We start from the raw sequence: 9527 nt of genomic DNA, 5'->3' as shown, positions 1-9527 counted from the left end.
TCTATGGTATCAAGCAGGTATGCCATCACCATGTTACAAATCTCTCTTTCCTGTTGTTCATTGAGCAGTTTTCCTCTGCCACCCACATGAGATTGTCGTCCAATCCTACAAAAAGAACAGAATACAGTAAGTTACCAGTGTAATTGTATTATTGTTTTACTCACAGTAACTTCACCACAATCCTAATGCAACATTGCACAGTGACTGGAATACTACTCTAAACTTAATTTTCTAATTATGTAATTCCATAGTTTACAGTAATATGTTCAATACATTTCTTGTCATATTTAGTATCAAAACATTCCACTAGTCCTCTCCACCTGCTAGTATAGACCTACAACTGTAGGCAGATGCACACAAAATCTCTACAGTAAGTTATACATTTTTTGCCTCACGCACAGTGCCCTGTCCTATACAACATATAATTCCATCATAGATTACATGGAGTCCATACCTGTTTTCCCTGCGAAAGGTTTGGATGATGGAGGAGACTGAAGAGTGAGGCATATTAGGCTGCACTCGACGACCTGCCTCTGCCATTGTGAGGCAATGGTTTATGACATGGTCTATAATTGTGGCCTGAATTTCATTCGGGACAGCACAGTGTCTTCGCGCACCTCGGCCTCTTCCCCCTATTCCTCCACCACGCATTCTCACTTCTTCTTCTTCTTCTTCTCCTCCTCCTCCTCCTCCTTCTTCGTCGTCTCCTCCTCCTCCTCCTCCTTCTTCTTCTTCTTCGTCTCCTCCTCCTCCTTCTTCTTCTTCTTCTTCTTCTTCGTCTCCTCCTCCTCCTTCTTCTTCTTCTTCTTCTTCTTCTTCTTCTCCTCCTCCTCCTCCTCCTCCTCCTCCTCCTCCTCGAGGAAGAACTTCCCCTTGTCCGTTTGCTTGGCCTTGTCTATCCATGTTCAGAGATCGGACTGGTCCTGATCAAGCTCTATATATCTGTGTTTGGCAGCACACAATCATGGAACACACCTGTGTGTGACACTCCCTCTTAGTCTAGTTTCACCTGACTGTCAATGACTGTCATCAATTTATCAAATATTCAAAGAAATTCATATATGGTATTCATGGTATTATGTTCTTGACCAATTTTGACAATTGAACAGACAGTTGTGCATGCGAGTACTTATACAATGAAATCATGCTGACATGTTTTGGAGGGAATGATCATTCGACTGAGAATCAACTAATCAGTTTAGATCTACAAGATCTATTCATTTGGAAAATGTGCTAAATGTGGGCTAACTGCATAACTGTAGGCTACTTGTACTTAATCATTTGCAAAGATGCACTGAGACAATTGAGACATGTACTAAGGCATTTACCATTTGATAAAATGAATGAGAAATGCCATTCTGTTGTGAACATTTGCCAAGAGGTTTGGAGGTTTGCCCATGTTATTTTGAGAATGTAATTTCTGTTTCAAGAAATGAGCCAAACCAATGGAGAAAAATTGTAATCCATCGGGTAGGTCCAGGAAATTCAGGTTCCAGTAGCAAAACACAGACAAAAATTTGCCTAGTAATAAAAAATTAAAATAAAAAATAAAGGGGAAAAATGAATATCAATATATAAGCATAAATATAACATATATACATGCATCTATAAATACAACATGTAAGAATAACCAGTGTAGCAGCCAAAATATCTATTGCACAGTATTTTGTTGTGCATTCAGAGATACTGTTCTGCATACATTGGTTATTTGAGTTTAAATCTATCAGTTCAAAGCAGCTTGGCGAGCAAGGCATTTTTACACAAAAAAACTCAATAATTTTCTTTATTTCACTGTAAACACTAAAAATGTTTGTGCATGAAAATCCCAGTAGATTAGCAGTTTCTGAAATACTCTGATACCAACAGCCATGCCACATTCAAACTCACTTTAGTCGCTTTTCTCGCTCTCTCTGGTGCTCAGTTTGAACTTTAGAAGGTCATCGTGACCTAGTCTACGAGCCTAAATACATTAGGTTCTTGCCATGTAAACAGCTTATTGGATATTCCGCTAACAAGTAGCTGAACAGGTTTAACTAATAATAATGTGTCCAGAGAGTGTATTTTCCACCCCTTGTTAGACATAAAGCGAGTCTGTTATTCATCTTAGCCCAAAGAAAAAATATTAGGTAAAAGGGGGGGAAAAAATCATTTAATGAGGAAAAAAACATTGCATCATTAATCCCCTGAACGGTTGTTTTCTGAAGAATTGTAAGATGAGCCTTTGATTAACAGACACTGAATAATTGAGAGGGAGGTGACCTTATATTGATGACAATTAGCGCTGTATGCATAATTAGCAATTATCAGTTACTTTACATAACCCTCTGACAAGAACTGCAAGCAAAAGATGGCTGCGGCAATAATATTTGACAATTTGCGAGTCGTTTTTAATTGAGTCAACAAGTTTCATTCACGTCTCAGGATGGATGGTAATTGTGAATGGCTTAATAAAAACACATTTAGCAGACGATACAGTGTCACATTAAAACGCAAAATGTGTGGGGGGGGTTTTCAACAAGCGGCATAAGTTTAGAATTAAATAAATGTGAGAGGACTCGGGGGAGAAGTGACTAATGGTGTCAGTCCTCATGTTTACTTTGCTTCCTTTCATCCCACCCTCAGTTTTTCGAATGAGAAACAGATTTCAGCAATCACTCAGACGATATGTTAAATGATCATAAACACTGTTGCCTGTAATTAGTTTTAGCGCTAATCCTTATATCAAAAGATGTGACACAGATATGTTTGAAGTCATCCACTTGCAACCCTGAGCCAAAGGACAGATGTGCTGACGAACATCTGTCTTTGTAATTCATTTTGGCCGATAGTCACTTTGGCCGAACCTTCAAAAGAGGGCTAGTTTTTAAGCATTTTTCTATTTTCCTCCTTTTTTGTGTTTATTGGAGAAATGGCACGAAATGAGAGGGAGGAAAAAAGAGGTGGGAAACGACTTACAACAAAGACTTTAAACCCTAACCATCGAGGGTGCCCCCAGGGGGGCTGACTGAGGATGAATTAGCTTTGTGTGGAGGTGATGTGCAAAAGTCTCAAGCAGCACCATTTCTTTATATTTTGCACAAAAACCTGAAATAAGTGTTGTAATTTATTGGAAAATGGATAAATGGATATCAAGCATACAGAGCATACAGAAACAGAGTTTGTAACATTTTAATGACCTTGAAAGTCAATATTTGGTGTGACTACCTTTATTCTTCAACACAACCTGAACTCTGTTATGCAAGCTTTCTTGTCATTTCTTTAAGTAGTCTTCAGGAGTAGTTCTCCAGGATTCTTGGAGGACACTCAGAGCCCTTCTTTGGATGTTAGCTGCCATTTGTTATGTTCTCTGTCAAGATGATCGCACACTGCTTCAATTACAGTGAGGGCCAGGGCAAGTTGTTACCAATCAGATGCTTTCCAGATGGGTATTGCGTGGTGGATTAAAACCTGATGGTACTTTAATTCCATCAATTTTTGACAAGATCCCCAACACCACTGAAATGGAGCCCAAAACCATAACAGAGCCCCTGATTGTTTTCTGATTGGCATAGGCATTCATTGTTAGGTGTTTCTCCTGAATTCCTTTGAAATTTTTGAGTTTAACTTTCAGCAGCTTCATGCTGCTGAAAGTTAAACTCAAAAATTTCAAATTTGTATTCATCAGTCCATAAGACCTGTTGCCACAGATTTTCAGTAGAGCTGTTGAGTAATTTGCCATTTTTGTTACCCACCAGTCTAGTTTCTTTAGTTATTTAAGGATGCACTGCTCACCATGCCGGCGGCACGGTGGTTAGCACTGTTGCCGTACAGCAAGAAGGTCCTGAGTTCAATTCCAACATCAGGCCGGGGCCTTTCTGTGTGGAGTTTGCATGTTCTCCCCGTGTTTGCGTGGGTTCCCTCCGGGTACTCCGGCTTCCTCCCACCGTCCAAAGACATGCAGCTTGTGGGGATAGGTTAATTGGATAATCCAAATTGTCACTAGGTGTGAATGTGCGAATGAATGTGAGTGCGAATGGTTGTCTGTCCCTGTGTGTTGGCCCTGCGACTGACTGGCGACCTGTCCAGGGTGTACCCCGCCTCTCGCCCTATGACAGCTGGGATATGGGATAGGCTCCAGCGCCCCCCCACGACCCTGAAAAGGATAAGCGGAAGCGAATGGATGGATGGATGGATGCTCACCATGCCAAGACATGCCATGTTTTCAGGTAACAGCTCTTTGGGAATCATTTGTTGGTGCCAAAATGTAATTTTATGTTTGTTTTTTGTTCGACTAAAGAATAAGATGGGACTAAATCATGTGTTGTTATACGTTGCAATGGGTACCTAAAGATGCAACTGGTTTATTGTTATCTGTTATGTGTAGACACAGCATTAGTTCATCCTTTGAGTTAGGTGCCTTTTTTGTTTGAATGATTCATAAGTTAAGTGGCTTCATCAAAAAATACAAATAATAATTAAATGAAAAGGACTAGACTGGAAATGAGTGAAAAAGCAGCCAATGTCCAAAGAAAAACTTTGAAAAACCTTCAGAAAGCCTGGAGAACTATTGCATGAGACTGCTTTAAAAATGAGAAATCTACGGCTCCTTGGAAGCAAAATATGAAGAAAGGAGGAGTGGCTCAAAACCACAATATTATATTTTTTGTCTTCACCACCTAACTGAATATGTGCCATAGAATATGCAACTTTTCCATCTTCTTTGCTTTAGAGACAACAGAAACAAGTGAGGTGTATCCTCATAAACTGGCAGAGCCATTGTTGATATAAAAACTATTTATTACAGCCTGCATGTCTGTGATAATGATATACAAACAAAACCTTTCTGCAACATGTGTGTTAGCCTCATACTCCCAGTTAATCGTGTCATTAATCATAATGACATGTCTTGGATACCTCTGAAGTTGACATTCATTTGAAACGGGGGTCAAGAAAGTATAAAATGCAAGTAAACAAAGCTAAAAATTGCATGGCTAAGAAATGTAAATGTCAACATGGAAACAGATGTGGTATGAAGATTATGTACAAACATTGAGATGTCAGTTTAAATTATCTGAATTACAGCTTTGGTTTCCTTTAGTCAATCTAACATGCAGTAAAATAGCATCTTCCTCTTTTTGATGTTTAATGGATGCAATAAGCGATGCTGCATGTGGTCTTTGCTCTTGAAAGAAAGTCTTGAAGTGAGGATATGAATCAGATACAGTCTTCTAAGCTAACTGCGTGGTAGACTTGAGGCTAATGGCTTCCATGCTATCCATTCCAGTGCTGCCCTCTGCCTTTTGAACAAATAATCCTGGAGAACTGTTATCTTTCAGGTTCAGTTTGTAGGCGCATGCTTCACCTTCTACTTCAATTACTGTTTTCATTTCCATGAGGAAGGAGAAAACAGGGAGTAGGATATCATTCCAGGTTTTGTAATAAGAATTGCAATGTTTCTGTATACGTTCAAAACTTGATCTTGCAGCTATTATAAGCTTAGAGAGGACAGCTGAGTGTTGTTGTGTTTAATTTTATCAGATATGAGAGATGAGAAACCAGCTTGCATAGATTTTCATGTCTGAGCACGTATATCTACCACATAGACTGCATATAAAGAATGGGAATAGTTTCCAGGTCTAAGAGGTAAAGTAAATGCAGAAGGGCCACAAACCTGCAAATCTTTCAAATGACCAACAGGAGGCATCTTGTTGGAAAAAGATGTCCGACATATATAAATCTATGAGAAAATAACTCTACAAGTCACTTTGTTTGGGATTTAGGACCCAGTGTTTTGATTTTCTTTAACTTTTAGTGTTTCCTGGTTTCTTTATTTCAGTTTGTTTTATTGGGTGAGTCCCTTATGTTAGGGAGAATGTAATTCCTCAGTGTTTAGCCTTTGGTTCTTGTTATTCTTAGTTTTCTTTACGTCAGTGTTTCTAGTTTAGACCACCTTAGTTTTACCTATCTGGTTTCTGCTCTCAGTTAAGTTTGTTTTTATTCTATCCCTTGTTTCAATTATCATGCTTGTCCAGTGTTGCCATGCGTTGTCTAGTTTTTATCTGTCCGTGATGCCATGTTTAGTAAATTCCTTTTTTATTTTGCTTCCTTTGTCGTGTCTCCCTTGATTGTTGTCAGCTGTGTCCTTACCTGTTGCCCATCCTCTTGTCATCTTATGAGTATTTATTGTCTGTGTCACCCTTTGGTCATTGTCACGTCCTATCGTCATGCCTGTGTGCTCACTAGTGTTTTACAGTGGCTTGTCTTTGAACATGTTAAACAGCCAGCAATATTCATTCATTCATTCCACTTCACAATCCTAAGTTCTGCATTTGGGTCTGCAACCTGCCTGTTATACAGCACTACGTGGTACACTTGATATCTGACTGCAGTAAACACTTTTAATGAGGTGAGTTTACGGGCTCAGTATAACCAAATACATCACAAAGTTTATTTTGTAAAGCATGGTACTCATTATAGTTTAAAAAGGACTATAAAGAAGTGTACGCTTTAGGGACACCATATTTTGTGATTGACAATCTGCTATTTTATGAGCATGTACAGTCCCTCGGTTCATTAGTCAGACCCACTCACTCATTTCAAAATTTCACTAATCACTAGGTAATGTCATGCGGTTGTGTCCATCTTTTGTATACAGTCTACAATAATAATAATAATAATAATAATAATGGATTGGATTGATGCGAAGCTCGTTTCTCTCTGCAGTTTTAGGTTTAATTTTAGGTCCCACCGTCCAAAGACATGCAGCTTGTGGTGGTAGGTTAATTGGATAATCCAAATTGTCACTAGGTGTGAATGTGCGAATGAATGTGAGTGCAAATGGTTGTTTGTCCCTGTGACAGACTGGCGACCTGTTCAAGGTGTAACCTGCCTTTCGCCCTATGACGGCTGGGATAGGCTCCAGCGCCCCCCGCGACCCTGAAAAGGATAAGCGGAAGCGAATGGATGGATGGATTGGATTTATATAGCGCTTTTCAAGGCACCCAAAGCGCTTTACAATGCCACTATTCATTCACTCTCGCATTCATACACTGGTGGAGGCAAGCTACGGTTGTAGCCACAGCTGCCCTGGGGCAGACTGACAGAAGCGAGGCTGCCATTTCGCGCCATCGGCCCCTCTGGCCAGCACCAGTAGGCAAGTAGGGTAAAGTGTCTTGCCCAAGGACACAACGACCAGGACAGAGAGCCCAGGGATCGAACCGGCGACCTTCCGGTTACAGATACGCTTCCCAACCCCCTGAGCCACAATCTTCTCATGTCCTTTGCAAGACATGGCCCCAGCATATTTTAAAATAAAAAAGTGAATGAGAAGCGCTCTATGGTTGGCACTTGATCAATTATTCTTCAAACTATGGTTCAGAACATTTTGTTTCAGTAGCACCATTGCCTCTAGGTGCCACTTATTTTGCTGCCTGTAAGCCTGTCAGTAAGTTGCCAAACACAGTCACTTACTCATACACTGACTAATAACACTTGGTGGAAAGTGTGTGAATCTGCAGTGCTGAGCAGAGGTTTGCTGATTTCTCCACTCCTGCAAAGAGGTCTGTTTCCAAAATTGCTGTGTAGATTCACCATAAATGAAAAATCTGATTTTTAAATGACTTTATGTATATGTATTTTATTTTGGCTATTTTACACTGGCCTCGATGATTGCTTAAATACTTATGTTTCAGTGGACATTCCGTGATTTATTTTTGGCTACATTAATGCATGGATGAAAAGTTCTGGCACATAACACAGAGATATATAGTGTCAGAAACCCAAAATCATGACATAAAGCAGGTGTGTAAAAATAAGATCAAAGTTTACTTGAACCAATATCAAAACATTACCTTCAAAGAAGGCAAAGATTCAGGCAGGGTTCAAAAGCAGGCAGAGAAAAAACAGACTAATACAGGAAGACAACCGAGGGGGGTGGAAATCAGCCGTGAACGTGTGCCGTAATGACTAAGGGGACCAGTTGGTGAAGTGGATGCAGGTGAGCAAAGAAGCTGAAAGGAAAGCAGGGCAGGTGGGAATGGTGGGTTTGGAACAACAGGAGAGAAGTGAATGGGAACATAAAAAAAACAAACTGCATGAAGACCAATATACACCCAAAAATCTATAATTTTTTCTGCTAATTGTACCTTCTTCAAGAATAGATAAAGAAGACCATAAAGCAAGACAAGACACAAATGATGGGAGAGAAGGCAAAATTGAATATAGTAGTTGTATATAAACACCTGGTAAGTAAAGAGAGGTTAGTGGAGAAGTCCAGTGCATCATGGGAAGTCCCCCAGCAACCTGAGCCTATTGCAGAGGATCACCAGATCTAGCTCACACTATAAGCTTTATCTGGAAGTAAAGTTTAAAGTCAAATCCTCAATGGAGACAGGTCGTCTGTCTGGAAGCTGGTTCCACAGGGGTCTGACAGCTGAAATCTCTCCCTCCCATTATACTTACTACTGGGAACCAGCAGTCTGAGAGTGAGGTGCACTGTTTGGATAATATGGTACTATGAGGTCTCTGACATATGATGAGGCCTGATTATTCAAGACCTTGTATGTGAGGAGAAGAATTGGAAAGTAAATTCTGGGTCTAGCAGGTAGCCAGTGAAGAGAAGATAATATGTTAGAAACATGATCTCTCTTTCTTGTCCCAGGCAGTACTTTCACTGCCGTGTTTTAGTTCAACCAGAAACCCAAAATCATGACATAAAGCAGGTGTGTAAAAATAAGATCAAAGTTTACTTGAACCAATATCAAAACATTACCTTCAAAGAAGGCAAAGATTCAGGCAGGGTTCAAAAGCAGGCAGAGAAAAAACAGACTAATACAGGAAGACAACCGAGGGGGGTGGAAATCAGCCGTGAACGTGTGCCGTAATGACTAAGGGGACCAGTTGGTGAAGTGGATGCAGGTGAGCAAAGAAGCTGAAAGGAAAGCAGGGCAGGTGGGAATGGTGGGTTTGGAACAACAGGAGAGAAGTGAATGGGAACATAAAAAAAACAAACTGCATGAAGACCAATATACACCCAAAAATCTATAATTTTTTCTGCTAATTGTACCTTCTTCAAGAATAGATAAAGAAGACCATAAAGCAAGACAAGACACAAATGATGGGAGAGAAGGCAAAATTGAATATAGTAGTTGTATATAAACACCTGGTAAGTAAAGAGAGGTTAGTGGAGAAGTCCAGTGCATCATGGGAAGTCCCCCAGCAACCTGAGCCTATTGCAGAGGATCACCAGATCTAGCTCACACTATAAGCTTTATCTGGAAGTAAAGTTTAAAGTGAAATCCTCAATGGAGACAGGTCGTCTGTCTGGAAGCTGGTTCCACAGGGGTCTGACAGCTGAAATCTCTCCCTCCCATTATACTTACTACTGGGAACCAGCAGTCTGAGAGTGAGGTGCACTGTTTGGATAATATGGTACTATGAGGTCTCTGACATATGATGAGGCCTGATTATTCAAGACCTTGTATGTGAGGAGAAGAATTGGAAAGTAAATTCTGGGTCTAGCAGGTAGCCAGTGAAGAGAAGATAATATG

Source organism: Mchenga conophoros, linkage group LG15, assembly GCF_057382185.1.
Source record: "Mchenga conophoros isolate Kocher_MC1m ecotype Shallow Benthic linkage group LG15, M_conophoros_male_GT1.1, whole genome shotgun sequence".
Classification (NCBI taxonomy): domain Eukaryota; kingdom Metazoa; phylum Chordata; class Actinopteri; order Cichliformes; family Cichlidae; genus Mchenga; species Mchenga conophoros.
Note: the sequence above shows the minus strand (reverse complement) of the source record.